We start from the raw sequence: 13,300 nt of genomic DNA on the forward strand, positions 1-13,300 counted from the left end.
AGTGGAGTAACACGTGAAGTACAAGTACCTCAGATTTGTACTTCAGCACAGTATTTTGCGCACTGTATAACGAACCTCATCAACTTCTCTGTGGAGAAATCTGAACCCACCAGGACTGGACAGCAGCAAACCCTTGATTACTCCTCCCATAAAGGCAAAGGGAGATGAGGAGATTCAAGGAGGGGGAAAACAGCGACCAGGAAGAAGAATTGGCCACCAAAGTTTTTTTAAGGACACAGACCGCCACGCTCTCCTCCACAAGTCCAGTTATCACCCCAGGCACACGTACAGAGGTCTGATAAAATCCCAGCTGATTCGCTTCCACAGGATATGCACCTTCCCGGAGCACGTGGAGGAGGCCACCAGCACCCTCTTCAGTGCGTTGAGGCCTCGGGTTACCCAAGGTGCTTCCTCCGCAGCATCAAGGCGGAGGTCAGCGGCGCTTTTAACAGTAACAAAAATGATGAAAACACCACAACTCAGCCTTCCGACTCCCTCGTCCCCCTAGTGATGACTTACTCGGAGAGCACACTCAAACTTATGGGATCTCTCCGGGGCAATTTCCAGGGGACGGGGGACACTTGTGAGTCGTTGAGGGGGTGCCGCATGATCTCCGCCTACCGAAAGAACATAAACTAAAAGATATCCAGGTGCACACAAATCTTAATAGGAGCACAGGGAAGGAGGAGGCGCTTCGAGGCTCAGAGATTGCATTTGTCCGTCTCCCCCACATTTTTAACCCCTATGCTAAAACTGGTTTTAATTTCATATAAATTACACTTATTTTAGCACTTATCCTCCTCTTTTATAGCACTTGTAACAGATTCTACTTTTCATATATCATATATCTTATTCTCTAATATTTATGTGAATGCATGATCTTTTATTAAGTGTGTGTATAATTCTGTATGTCTGTGTGTCCTATTTCTTTCATCAATCCAGTATTTTATGATTTTATTTACCACTTATTAAATTATTTATATTTCTACTTTTCTAACAACAAACAGTCATTTTAACATTCTTTTTCTGAAACTTCTGGTGATAAAACGTTTTAACCTAACTAAAAGAAAGTAGGATCCTAGAGGAAAATGGCTCTGATTGTGTGATGGCTGTGCTCTCTGGTCGTTTTGTTTCTGCTTGTGTTTCCTCTCTCACTCCCCTTCTCAGCAGTTTAGAGCGAGGCGGGAGCTGGGCGGAGTTTCTCCGCTGAGACACACCTGAGCTGCATCAGCTCTCATCAGCATGCAGCTTCTTAAGCCGGCTCCTCTCTCTCTTCGTCGCCAGATGACTCCTTCGTCCAGCCGCTTCGTGTCTCTCTGAGTGTGATCTCTAGTCTCTGGCAAACGTACTTGAGTTAGTATTCCTGTAGATATGCCCAGTGTTCTGCCTGTTGCAGGTGATTTTTAGTTATTACTTACTCTAGCTGAGTTTTTTCCCTTTTGAGGTGATTTTCTGTTGTAACTTTGTTTAGTGCATTTTGCCCCTCGTGGAGATTCTTATTCTTTTATCCTTTTACTGATTTTAACCCCCCCAACCCCCCCCCCCCCCCCAACAAGACTCTTCTCCTTGTCCCCTGTGCCAGTGCCCACCGTAACATCCAATAGGATGTTCTGTTTTTACCTTCACCTAACCCCTTTAACCCCCCTCCCTGTTCCTAACCCCTTTAACCCCCCTCCTAAAAGCTTTTACCCAAACCTCACCCTAACCGGAGCCTAAACCTCAGTCTTCACCCTGAAATGTCATGATTTTCATCGTGGGGACCTGCATGCTGTCGGAAGGCGAGTCCCCACAATGTGAGGAATACACACACACACACACACACACACACACACACACACACACACACACACACACACACACACACACACACACACACACACACACACACACACACAAAGCAGACAGCGCTGAGTGAGGGGGCGGGGCTCTGTGGTCGCTGCAGTGCGTGAGTGTCCCAGCGTGCTGACAGTGAGGAAAAACATGAATTCAGTTCAATTCAGTTTATATGAGGCCAAATCACAACTGAAGCTGTCTCAGGACGCTTTCCAGAGAGAGCTGCTACAAACCAAACTCTTCATCTACAGAGACCCAACAGTTCCCTCATGAGCAAGCGCTTCTAGTAACAGACTCCTCACTATATGTAGCACGTACAGCACAGTACATACAAATGTGATATATTTCTATATGTGATACATGAAGAAGCGATATGACTCGATGGAAAGTTGATATTGTTGGCAACGCTGCTCTCTGGCCAGAGGGAGTTTCAGAGATGAGCTTTGGAGAGTTCATCTCAGGAAACATTCTTCAAACTATTGTTCAGTCACATTTCACACATAGCAGGATAATGACTATGTTCACATGTTCCTCAGTTAATGACATCATAGTTTTGCTGTCTGCCTATAGATTCACACGCTCAGCCAGCATCATTGTGCTAACAGGTGTTACATGTTCAGGACGCTCTGTACTCTCAGCGACACTCCTCTGCTCGACAGCCATGACTCTGTTGGTATGTGAAGTACAGGGTGTGGAAGATTTTAATTAAGAACACTGACAGCAGGATGACTTCTGACATATTTACATGACATGTAGCTCATCGTGTGTGACTGTGCTGGATCTCAACATAAAGGCTGAGAGAAACATCTTCCAATGTTCCAAGTCTGATTCAGAAAACCCTCTAAACTGCACAAAAGTGATGCAAATTGTTCATGAACATAGTTAACACCCCACAATTGGTGCAGGAGTCTACCTGCTCCAGCTGCTGGCAAAGTATCGACTGCAGACTGGAACACAGGAAGTGACGGACGGCAGGAAGGGCTCGTGTCTGTGCTTCTGCTCATAAATGCTCATTTTGTTACATCTTGAACTCCATGTCTTCTGTCATGGTGGAAGAATATTCGTTGTCCTTCTTTCTAGCATCTTGTGGGGAGCCCCAGTGTTGATCCTTGGTCTTGTGCTCTTATTCAGGTACTCTGACGTCACATAATTCTTATTATAATTATTATAATTATTTATTATCTTATCTCATTATCTTATAATTCTCAGTATTTCATCCCATTTTTACGCCTCCGCACCATCAACAGTCGTGGCCAAAGACATTATGCTTTCCAGCTGTCCATCATCCCATTCTCGTAAACTCGACATCTCAGGAAGCTTTTAGGGAATTTCTTCAAATGTTCACTTGGACTCAATGAAGCGATCAGAATTTGGTGGGCAAAGGTCAAAGGTCACTGTGACCTCACAGAACACAAACCGACCAAATTCATACGACAAAACATCGGCTAAAACGATGAAGTGATGACATTTTATGTCCAAAAGGTCAAACGTCTGCCTCACTGTGACATCATCATGTTGTGCAGAAACTCTTTTCTGTCCATTCATCAGCAGCATCACTCGGGGACAGAAGGACAGACTGTGACCATGTTTCACATCTGCTCAGATGCTGAATTGGTGACTCTGATCTTCAAAGTGTCTGATTGTTCAGATCCTCTGTGCCGTCAGGTTGGACGTGTGTGTGAAGCGTCCACATTTTACAGTTTGTAGCTTCTCTGCAGCAGCGTCCATATGTGAAGCATTGTTGTCCACCATGAGCTGATGGTCGAGCTGATACTGATTGGGTGATTGTCGTTGGTCCATGTGATGAAGCTTTCTATCAGCCCTCTGAACTCCTCTGGACAAACAGTCTCCAAGTGAGGACGGCATGTTTCTACCTGGACATTATTCACTGGAATCATCCAATATTTGAGATTCTTTAGTTATGTATGTTCGTCTGGACCAAAGTGGAGGGCCACAGACAACCATCCACAGAACGACGCTGCCAGCAGAGCTGGAGAGAGAACAGGTTAGAGGGCTGACTGACAGGGAGCACCTGTGTGGAACATTCCACACGTCAACAGGTTCACCTGTAACAGGTTGTTTGGTTGTTCACGAGGATGGAGCGATGTTCACCACTTTGTGAACATGTGATTGTACAAAGGATATTCATTTTCAATGACTAAGATGTACTTTGAATGTAAAGAAGGTGACGGAGTGCATCAGAATGCATCAAATGCCACTGGTTGGCTCCACCTGAACCCCACCCTTTCTACCTCCCTAAGGGGGTGTGAACAGCAGCGAAGAAGCACATAAAGAGAGACAGACAGAGAGAGAGAGAGAGACAGACGAGTCGTCCAGCAGAACCATCAGAGTCTCCTGAACAACAACCTTCATCTTCCTCATCCTCCAGCAGACCTCCAGAGGGTAAGACAATCTGCACACCTCAGCTGATAATCACATGTTCAGACACACAGCAGGACGCTCAGTGGACACATGGACATTTCAAATGTGTTTGAGGACTGTGACGAAGGTGCTGAAGAGAGGAATAAAGAAGAAAAAAATGCGGTAGCTGCAGCACTCGTTGGTTGATCAGCCTGCTGCTGTCTGCAGGACAAACCACTGCTCCTCACAGGGAGGAGCGCCACGACAGTCTGTCAGCAAACGCGCCTCAGTGTCAGACGCCGTATCCACGAATGAAGCAGCGACATCAGGTGGTTCTGGTCAGGGTTTTCCAGCAGTGTTTGACTCAGCAGACAGCAGCCGTTCTTCCACCTCCATCCAGACTCACCTTGTGTCATGCCAGGTGGACTCTATACTAGGCCTGGCTGATACGCTCGGGATCAATGTCACAACATGAAAAGGGATATTTTTCCAATAAATAAATATTAACCGCCGCACCTCGCGAATGTGTGCGAGCTCATATCCAATAATCAGATTGATTTTCAGTGCAGTGAACTGTGAGCTGCTGTTCTGCTGAACATCAGACAGAACTCTTCAAATGTCAAACGAAACTTAGACTTCAGTTCCAATTTCTGTCAGCGATTCATTTTGGCAGCAGAAGTCGATAAAACGACAGTGTGATGTCATCAAATCATCACTCTGTTGTGTACAAACATACTTTGGAATAATTTACTAATTTATTACTTTGATGCACAGAAATCACATGAAAAATGGTTTAAAGTCGTGGAAATCCAAAATGTGTGTGAACCCAAACATTTCTGAAAGACCTTTGAATGTGGCTGTGTCCAATCAAAGATGTCCAACTGTGTGTCTTCCAGCTCTCTGCCAGCCGATTGGCCGCCTCCAACATGCTCCGCCCCCTGCTCTTCCTGTCTGCTCTCATTGGGCTGGCAGGTAAGCACACGCACGGCAGCCATTTTGAAACTCCACCCACAAGACGAGTTGAGGGAGTTCAGTAGAAGCAACATGAAAGAAGAGCAAACGATCTGAGAACGAAGAGCAGAATGACTTTAAGTCCGTCAGTAACTGTAAGAGCTGATCATCTGCCAGATGTGCAGAAATGTTGCTGACATCTTTGTTTCTCAGAAGAAGCAGGAACTGATGAGGAGATAAGAAGACTTTTGATAAACAAACAAACAAACGCTGTTTTATTCCTTCATGAAGTCGACATTTGAATCCTTCTCTGCTGTCCAACCAGCTCACAGACAGTTCTGACCTCTCATGTGTCTCCATCGTCTTCAGGTGCTGAGCAGTTCAATGGTTCTTCAGTGGTCAACATCAGCGATTGTCCCATCACGTTTTATGGAAAGCAGTACGAAGAACTCTATGTGAGTAGGATGAAGCCTGATGCTTGAGAATATCTTTGTTTGCTTCCCTCTGCTGTCACTGTTGGTGCTTACTGTCCAGCTGTGGTAGAGATGATGTGTGCAGACTGAGGGAACGTCACCAGTTGATGGACAGTCAGATTTAGTCCTCTGAAGGTTTATTCTGTTAACAGACTAAATGTTGTTTGCTCCATTGATCCATCAGTCAGATCAATAATGACAACCGTCGTCCTCTCATTGTGTCTTTTCATCTTCTGAATGTCTTTCGTTTGAGAGCGAACTGAATGAAACCTCTGCAGCTCTCTGAGTCAAAGTTCACTTTTGTTCAAAAGTTACTGGTATTTTATTTGTTGTCTCTCTGATTTTCACAGGTGAGCTACGAGAATGAAACGTTAGTCGTCTGTTTCGACGACTATTACAACGTTTCTCAGCCTGCACAGGACTGTATTCTGGGGCCTCCAGTCGACAGAGAGAGTGCTGATATTTATACAGAACACAACATATATGGATGTTACATAAAGATCAGTGACTTCAATAACCCAACTGTGAGTGTTCCTCAGTGTCATGACTACATACATTTGGCCAGTGTTAATGTTCACTCAACACAACTTAATTTTTAGGTATATGAAGGTTTTGACATGAAAACCTTTTGAAAAAGCTTTTGAAGGAAACTTCCTAACAGTGTCTGTATCTCCTCTGTTGACTCTTTGCAGACTTATTGCACTCTAACTAGCAGTGGGACACAAGCAGAGCTGTTTTTCTTCTATGGGGACACTGGTTCATTCGTGAGTATATGAAATACATACCTGCATACATATCAATATACTGACAGAACAATGTAAGGCTGCAGATGATTGATAAACAGTTACAGACTGTGTAGTTTTATGTGTGTGTGATGTCTGTGAGGATAAAGAACTGAATTACTTGTTGTGTGTAGGATTTTGGGGGATCCTCTGGCAGAAATGTCACAATAATCATCATCGTGTTTTCATCAGTGTATAATCACGTGAAAACAACAACAGACGTGTTCTTGTTAGCTGAGAATGAGCTCTTTATATCTCCAGAAGGAGCAGGTCCTCCTCCACGGAGTCCACCATGTTTCTACAGTAGCCCAGAACGGTCAAACCCAACACTGACTCTGGAGACGGACTTTGACATTTTTCACATTTCTCAGGGCCGTCGTAGGGGAGGGTGAGACAAGGGTGAGACGAGGGGTGTTCAGCTGGTTGCAGTCTGCAGCTTCACCACTAGATGTCACTAACTCCTGCACACTGGACCTTTAAAGCTGCTGTGGGATCAGAATATTTCTGACTCTGGCGACTCCTGGTGGTGGTATCAGGAAACACTTTGTCTGACAGCAGTGAAACTCCGTTCTGCCCCCTCCACCCTCCCAAACTGACCCAGTGACGCTGACAGGAGTGGACTGAAGGCAACACAGAGACTGCACCACTTTCCATCAAGACTGTCTGATTTCCCAAAAAACACGACGGCAGAATCATTTCCAAGATGCTCCAATCACATTCGACACGTGGAGCGTCCTGTAACCATGAAATCACAACGTCCCCGATTGAGTCCAGCCAGAGACATTTGTTGATTGTCGTCTCCCGTCTGTCTCTCTCCTCATTTCCTGTCACTTTCTACTGTTGGCTGTCTAAATAAAGACAAACATTGTCCCCAAAAGTACGTCAAACAAACCTGCACATGGAGTCAAGGTCACTTTTTACTCTTGTCAAAAACTGGACAAAACATTCAGTTGAACAAGTGGACGAAGACATTTGTCCACAGAGTTTGGTCTGTTTTTATGTTAACGTATGAATTCAGTCTTCTCTGTGACAGTAACACTGGTTGTGTTTGTTGCTGTGTAGGAGTTTGAAACTTTGGTCAATGGATCCACAGTCGATACGTTCAACTTCACAAGTGGGACTGACACAAAAATACGTGCCGGTGCTGACATCAGTGCATGCAGACACTCAGGTTGGCAAGTCCACTGATTACAAATTAACTTCAGAGTCTGTAACAACTAAATAATATTTTAATACTCCTGTTTTTGTTTTGCTTTGGGTCACAGTTTGGAAACTTGTCAGTGAACTTTACAAACCTTTCTTCACCTTTCAGGTGTTGTGTATAAACCTGGAACAAACATCACTGAAACAGAAACCTGCCTCAGTGGAACCTGTGATGGCACTGCAGTCCTCAGTATCACTGAGTGTGGCCCTATGGATCATTGTCAGGATAACGGCACGTAAGTGTATGTCCTACATATTTAGAAGAAGCCCACGGCAAAACGCTGCCTGACCCCCGGTCAGTTTAAAAGCAGCTGACACTTTATCTGGATCAGGACCAGGTTTAAACACAGCACAGTTTTCCTAAACTGTGATGTGGTTACTGAAATCAAATGTCCAGTGTGTTACTGGAGAACGTTCCATAACAGCAGTGAGACATTTCTCTGGAACTGAACCAAATGTTGATTTTACTGCCGAGTCCTTCAAGTCACTGCTGTTGGCTGATGTGAGCCAGGCCTGTGAAAACATGACAATCAAATATTACGTAGATAAATGTCTCAATGACGACATGAACATGAACACATGAAGACTTCACTCCTGCAGTTTGTTTGTTTGAGGGCCCCCTGGTGGTCGTGGCCCTCAGCAGCAGCTGCTGATGGTGTTTGTTGTTTCTGTCCTTCTGTGCCTCCATCAGCTGCATTCTTGACCCCATCTGCACTGTGAGCGGCCCCGCTGTCATCGACTTTCACGGTCGTCTTAACGATGTCCAGGATCGCTGTGCATACACTCTGCTGTCGGGTTCGACAGTCTCTGGCATCACTGTGGTGGGGTATTTCCGGGAACGCCGTCGTAGAGATGTGAGCTTTTTGGACAGTGTGACACTGCAACTGGACGGAGACGATGATGTTCACCTGGAACAAGGGGGGATAGTTAAGGTAAGCTACCTACAGCCACCGTCATGTCAGTGTGGACTTTGATCCCAAATCCTCGTCTCATCCTCTGCTGTGTCAGCTCTCATCTTTCTTCTTGGTGACATGAGAAGCAGTTATTTTAATGCTGGTGAACTCGGTGGTTGCTGCAGTGAAAACAGCCTGTTTGTGTGTGTTTGTGATGATTGAACCTGTGTTTCCTCCACTTTGTCTCTCTGCTGTGATGCAGCTGGGAAACACAACGCAGACCATCAACGGCTCGACTGTGCTGTCAAACGGTGTGGATGTCTCTGAGGACCAAACTGGAGTCACTGCTGTGTGGACAAACGGCAGCAACACTGTTTCTGTCTTCTTTGATGGCAACACCGCACAGATCTTCCTTAAAGGTACAGAAAGTAAAATCCGAGCACTCACCACACGGGATACAACGGCCAACTGTGGTGCCCAGCACTCGTTTGGGGCATGAGGAATGTGAACTAAGCTGTATTTTGGTGAGTTGCCATGTTCATCCAGTTTGAACGCTGATGCTGATCTGACCCATATTCTGTCTTTCACTTGTCCAGGACCTAGTGGACAAGGTCCACAAGTTGATGGTTTGTGTGCCAACTCCACGTCTGTGAGTGATCAGAGGATTCCTGACAACAGTATCCTCGAGTAAGACGTTGATCACAGTGTTTCAGTGGACGTTGTACTTTGTTTTTGAAATTCAGTCCTCTAACACTCCTTCACTTGTCTGGAAAGTCAGTTTTTATGTTTTGCTCAATTTTGTTGATCTCACAACAATGACCATCTCCACAACTTGAATTTTAAATTATCTGGACACATCTTGAAAAAGATGAAGGTTCCTTTGACTTGTGGACTGAAGCAAAGACACAAAGCTCATGTGTGTCTGTAACACTCAGAAAGTGTGTTTGTGTGTATCTGAACAGTGAGAGCAGGTATCAGTCCTGACTTTGTGTTGTGTGTCGCCCCCTAGCTGTGAGGTGCTGTACAATGACACTGCTGACAGTTCGATCAACTGCACTGAGATGACTGAACAGTAAGCAGATGAAACAAACTCTCTGTGTTATAGTTTCATGTGTGTGCTAAATGTCATGTTACATCACATGTTTAATGTCATTTGGGGAACAGAATTGATCAAATTTTGTGTGAAGAGAAATCTGCGTGACATGAAGCTTCAGCAGCTGTTCCATGTTTAGGTTTATTCCCAGTTACAAAAGGTAACACAGCACTGATTGGACGTCATCCTTCATCTCTCTTTCTGTCTCTTCACATCTGTGGAACAGCTGTAATCTCCTGAATGACACGTCCTTCACCACCTGTCACAACCACATCGATCCAGCCCCCTACATAGACGCCTGCATGGACACTTTGTGCAAATACCCTGCTGTGGACGGTCTCGACTGTCAGTTCCTGGATGCCTACGCCAGAGACTGCAGCCTGCGCATCAACGACACAGTGGACAGCTGGAGGTCAATGGCCGGCTGCTGTAAGACGTCTCTCACTTCAGATCAATTCAGTGAAGCTTGATCAACATGTCGTCTTGAATAACAGAATCTAAATGTAAATGTCAGCTTGTTCAACTTTATTCAAACTGAAATACTCAGGAGAAGAAATAAGAGTAAATCTGTGGATTGCAGAATATAAAAATGAAGGAGAAAGACAACAAATGTCTGACCTGAAAAAATCTTTGTCTCTAGTTTTTCAGTTCATCTTTCAGAGCCCAGTTTTCACAGCAGTTGTGGAGAATTGATTGATTGGTGTTGCAGTCCTTGTGTGTTTGACAGACTCAGCAGGTCATCTGCATTAGAAACAGTCAGTGTCTCCACTGAACTGTGTTTCTTTAGTGCTGCGTCATTATTGCAGTTTGTGTCATTATTCTTTACATGTGTCCCTCTCTGTCTCTCTTTCAGCCCCCCCTCAGCCCCTCTGTCAGGGAAGGATCTGCAGTGATCATGAGTTCTGTGCAGAGACGCTCAGCGGTGAAATCGGCTGCTTCTGTCGGGCCGTTTTTGCCTTCCCGTACAAATCCAATGACACTTTGGGTACGACAGCTGCGACACGACAACATGACTGACTCGTGCAGAGTCCTGATCCTCAGAGGATGGAGGGTTTTCTCACAGGGACACTTGTTTCACACAGCTGAGCTGTTGTGGAGCTGATGATAACTGACCTTCAGCACTCACTTTGACTGAATGTTTGTTATCAGGAGCACAGATGAGACTTCATTAACTCAGCTCTTCTTTCACCCTCGTGTCTTTTTCACTCTGATGGTATCAAACCACAAAAACTGGTAGTTTGCTTCTGAATGAAAGAACAGACAAAGGTCACCAAAGCAGGATTGAATGCTTTGACTTGTTTTTGTCCCTCATGTTGCAAGTGTCTGTCCGGTCTGTCCTCTCTGACATGGTCTTGTATTCGTCTCCCTCGTCTGTCCTGCTGGACGTTCAGGTGACCCGACGGTCTGCGAGGAGAACTCAGCTTCACTTACTCTGGTCGGGTGTCTCCTGGAGGAGAAAGGCATCGACTACACAACCTTACACCTCAATGACCAGAACTGCACAGGTCAGATGGATGAGGAGGACCACATGGTGACCTTCAGCTTCGACAGCAGCGACCCCTGTGGGACGGAGGTCACGGTGGGTTCTCCATCACGTCTTTACTCTCAACCAGCAGCCAAATGTCTTCCAGCACTCTGCTGAGCTTCTCCTGCTCTCCTCTACTTTGGGATCTTTCTGTGGGTTGGGCTTCAGCTCTGACCTCCTTGGTTTCTAGAGATGATGGTCATCTATGAAGCTTATTCTAGCCAGTCAACACCTCACAAATGTCACATTTTAAGGCTGAATGTAAAGAGTTGTGATGAATTTGTGAGGAACTTGTGCCGTAACGTCTGAATCTCCATCACCCTGCAGTCCAACAACAGCCTGCTGATCTACATGAACACCATCACAGCCCTGAACAGCCCCTCTGACAACATCACTCGCCAGGACCGAGTCGACATCGACTTCTCCTGCTTCAGCCAGATGTCAAGAATATGACCTTCAGAATCAAAGACAGGTGAGTGGAGGCTGTTATCTCTGTGTTGTGAAGAGGTTTGTGAGTATAAGACAGCTGAAGTGTGTTTGTTCTCTGCAGCCCCGTGATCCAGCAGTTCACATCTGGAACTTGGAATTACACTCTGACCATGAAAGCCTACACCGACGCCAGACATACAGAAGCTGTGGACTCCAACACTGAAGTCCAGCTGAACCAGAAGATCTGGGTGGTGCTGGAGACTGATGGGCTGGATGATGGTCTGGTCGCCATGGTGATGGACTCCTGCTGGGTAACCAACCAGGCTGGGAGTCTGAGATACAACCTGATCAAAGATGGGTGAGATGAACACAGAGGTGGTAGCTGCTCGCTGCTGTCCAAATGAATCAGAAGCAGGGACTCGTTAATAAGTGTGTTTTTGACTCCTGAAGACAAAGTGTGCTCTGATGTAATGAGTGTTTAACTGTTTGTGAGCAGCTGTGCCAACGACCAGACGGTGGATGTGGAGAGAAACGGAGAGGGAACGTCCGACTTCTTCTCCTTCAACATGTTCCAGTTCACTAGGAGCTCTGGTGACGTCGACCTGCACTGCAAACTCCACCTGTGCGCCACCCTGAACCAGACCTGCACCCCGGTACGCCTCCCAAACACACCACACACACACTGATGAAACCAGCTGCTCCTCTCTGGACAACAGTTAGAACAGGGTGTCTGCCGGCCTGCTGTTTAACACACGTACCGCAATCTGTGATGGCAGCGTCCCCGGGTCGATTCCAGCTCAGGACGTTCATTCCACGTCACTGCCCTCCTCTGGTTCCTCGCTTCCTGTCACCTGTATATTTTCCTCTTCAGAATAAATGCATAAAATGCCCCAAACAATCTTGATTAAAAGCAGTTAGAGGAGCAGTTTACAGATGTGTCAGACTGCTGCTGAGCTTCCATCACCTCCACCAGAGACCGTCTGCTTCCTGTTGCTTTGTTCACTCTTCTCGTCCTGACCTGCTTCACATGAACGCCGTCACTCTCAAACACTCTCTGCTGCCGTAGCCAAATCTGGATCATCCAGAAACAGTTGATGGCTTTTCTTCAGTTGTTCTCCAGAAATGACAGCTGCCATCAGCCAATCAGAGTGTCTGTCAGTCACTGTGTGTATTCAGACTTACATTTCTAAATACTTTCTCCCATTAAAATAAGAAACGTGAAGGCTTGACAGAGGAGTACTTTCTGCTCATTGTTCCAGTGTTAAACATGTAGATGTTCAAACTGAAGGACACAAAAGGTGAGATGTTTGCTCTCAGCAGCATCGCTCCACCATGAATGGATCAGTGTTGATCTTCCAAAGTCTGGACTTCATCTCTCTCTGTCTGTCTTGAACTTCCAGGACTGTGGCGGAGCTTCACGGAGACGCAGATCTGCCACGCTGCAATATGAAGATGAAGCCCCAGCCTTCATCACCATGACCTGGACTAATTAGGTAAGACACGACTCTGCTGCTGACTGCTGACATCAGAGCAATATGCACTGATCTATGAATGCATGAGTGAGTCTTTCAGTGTCTGTTGAGGACAGCTGCTTCAGGCTGTGAAAGTGTGTCAGAAGTTTCTCCATCAGTTGATGAAACCCTGCAGCCACCTGAAGGTAGCAGGACACACATGATGAATGATCTGCAGCCAGAGTGCTGTGCCAGTACTTCAGTGCCAAAGCCCGTATAGGTCGTCAGTGCACTTGGCTGAAATGA

General features: G+C 45.9%; 1 pseudogene; it reads left to right on the forward strand.

Annotated features, from left to right (window-relative positions):
• The first annotated feature begins 5,120 nt into the window (after window positions 1-5,120).
• LOC139351709 (alpha-tectorin-like) lies at window positions 5,121-13,036 on the forward strand (annotated as a pseudogene).
• The last annotated feature ends 264 nt before the right edge of the window (window positions 13,037-13,300 follow it).

The sequence above is a fragment of the Chaetodon trifascialis genome, chromosome 23, assembly GCF_039877785.1.
Source record: "Chaetodon trifascialis isolate fChaTrf1 chromosome 23, fChaTrf1.hap1, whole genome shotgun sequence".
NCBI lineage: Eukaryota > Metazoa > Chordata > Actinopteri > Chaetodontiformes > Chaetodontidae > Chaetodon > Chaetodon trifascialis.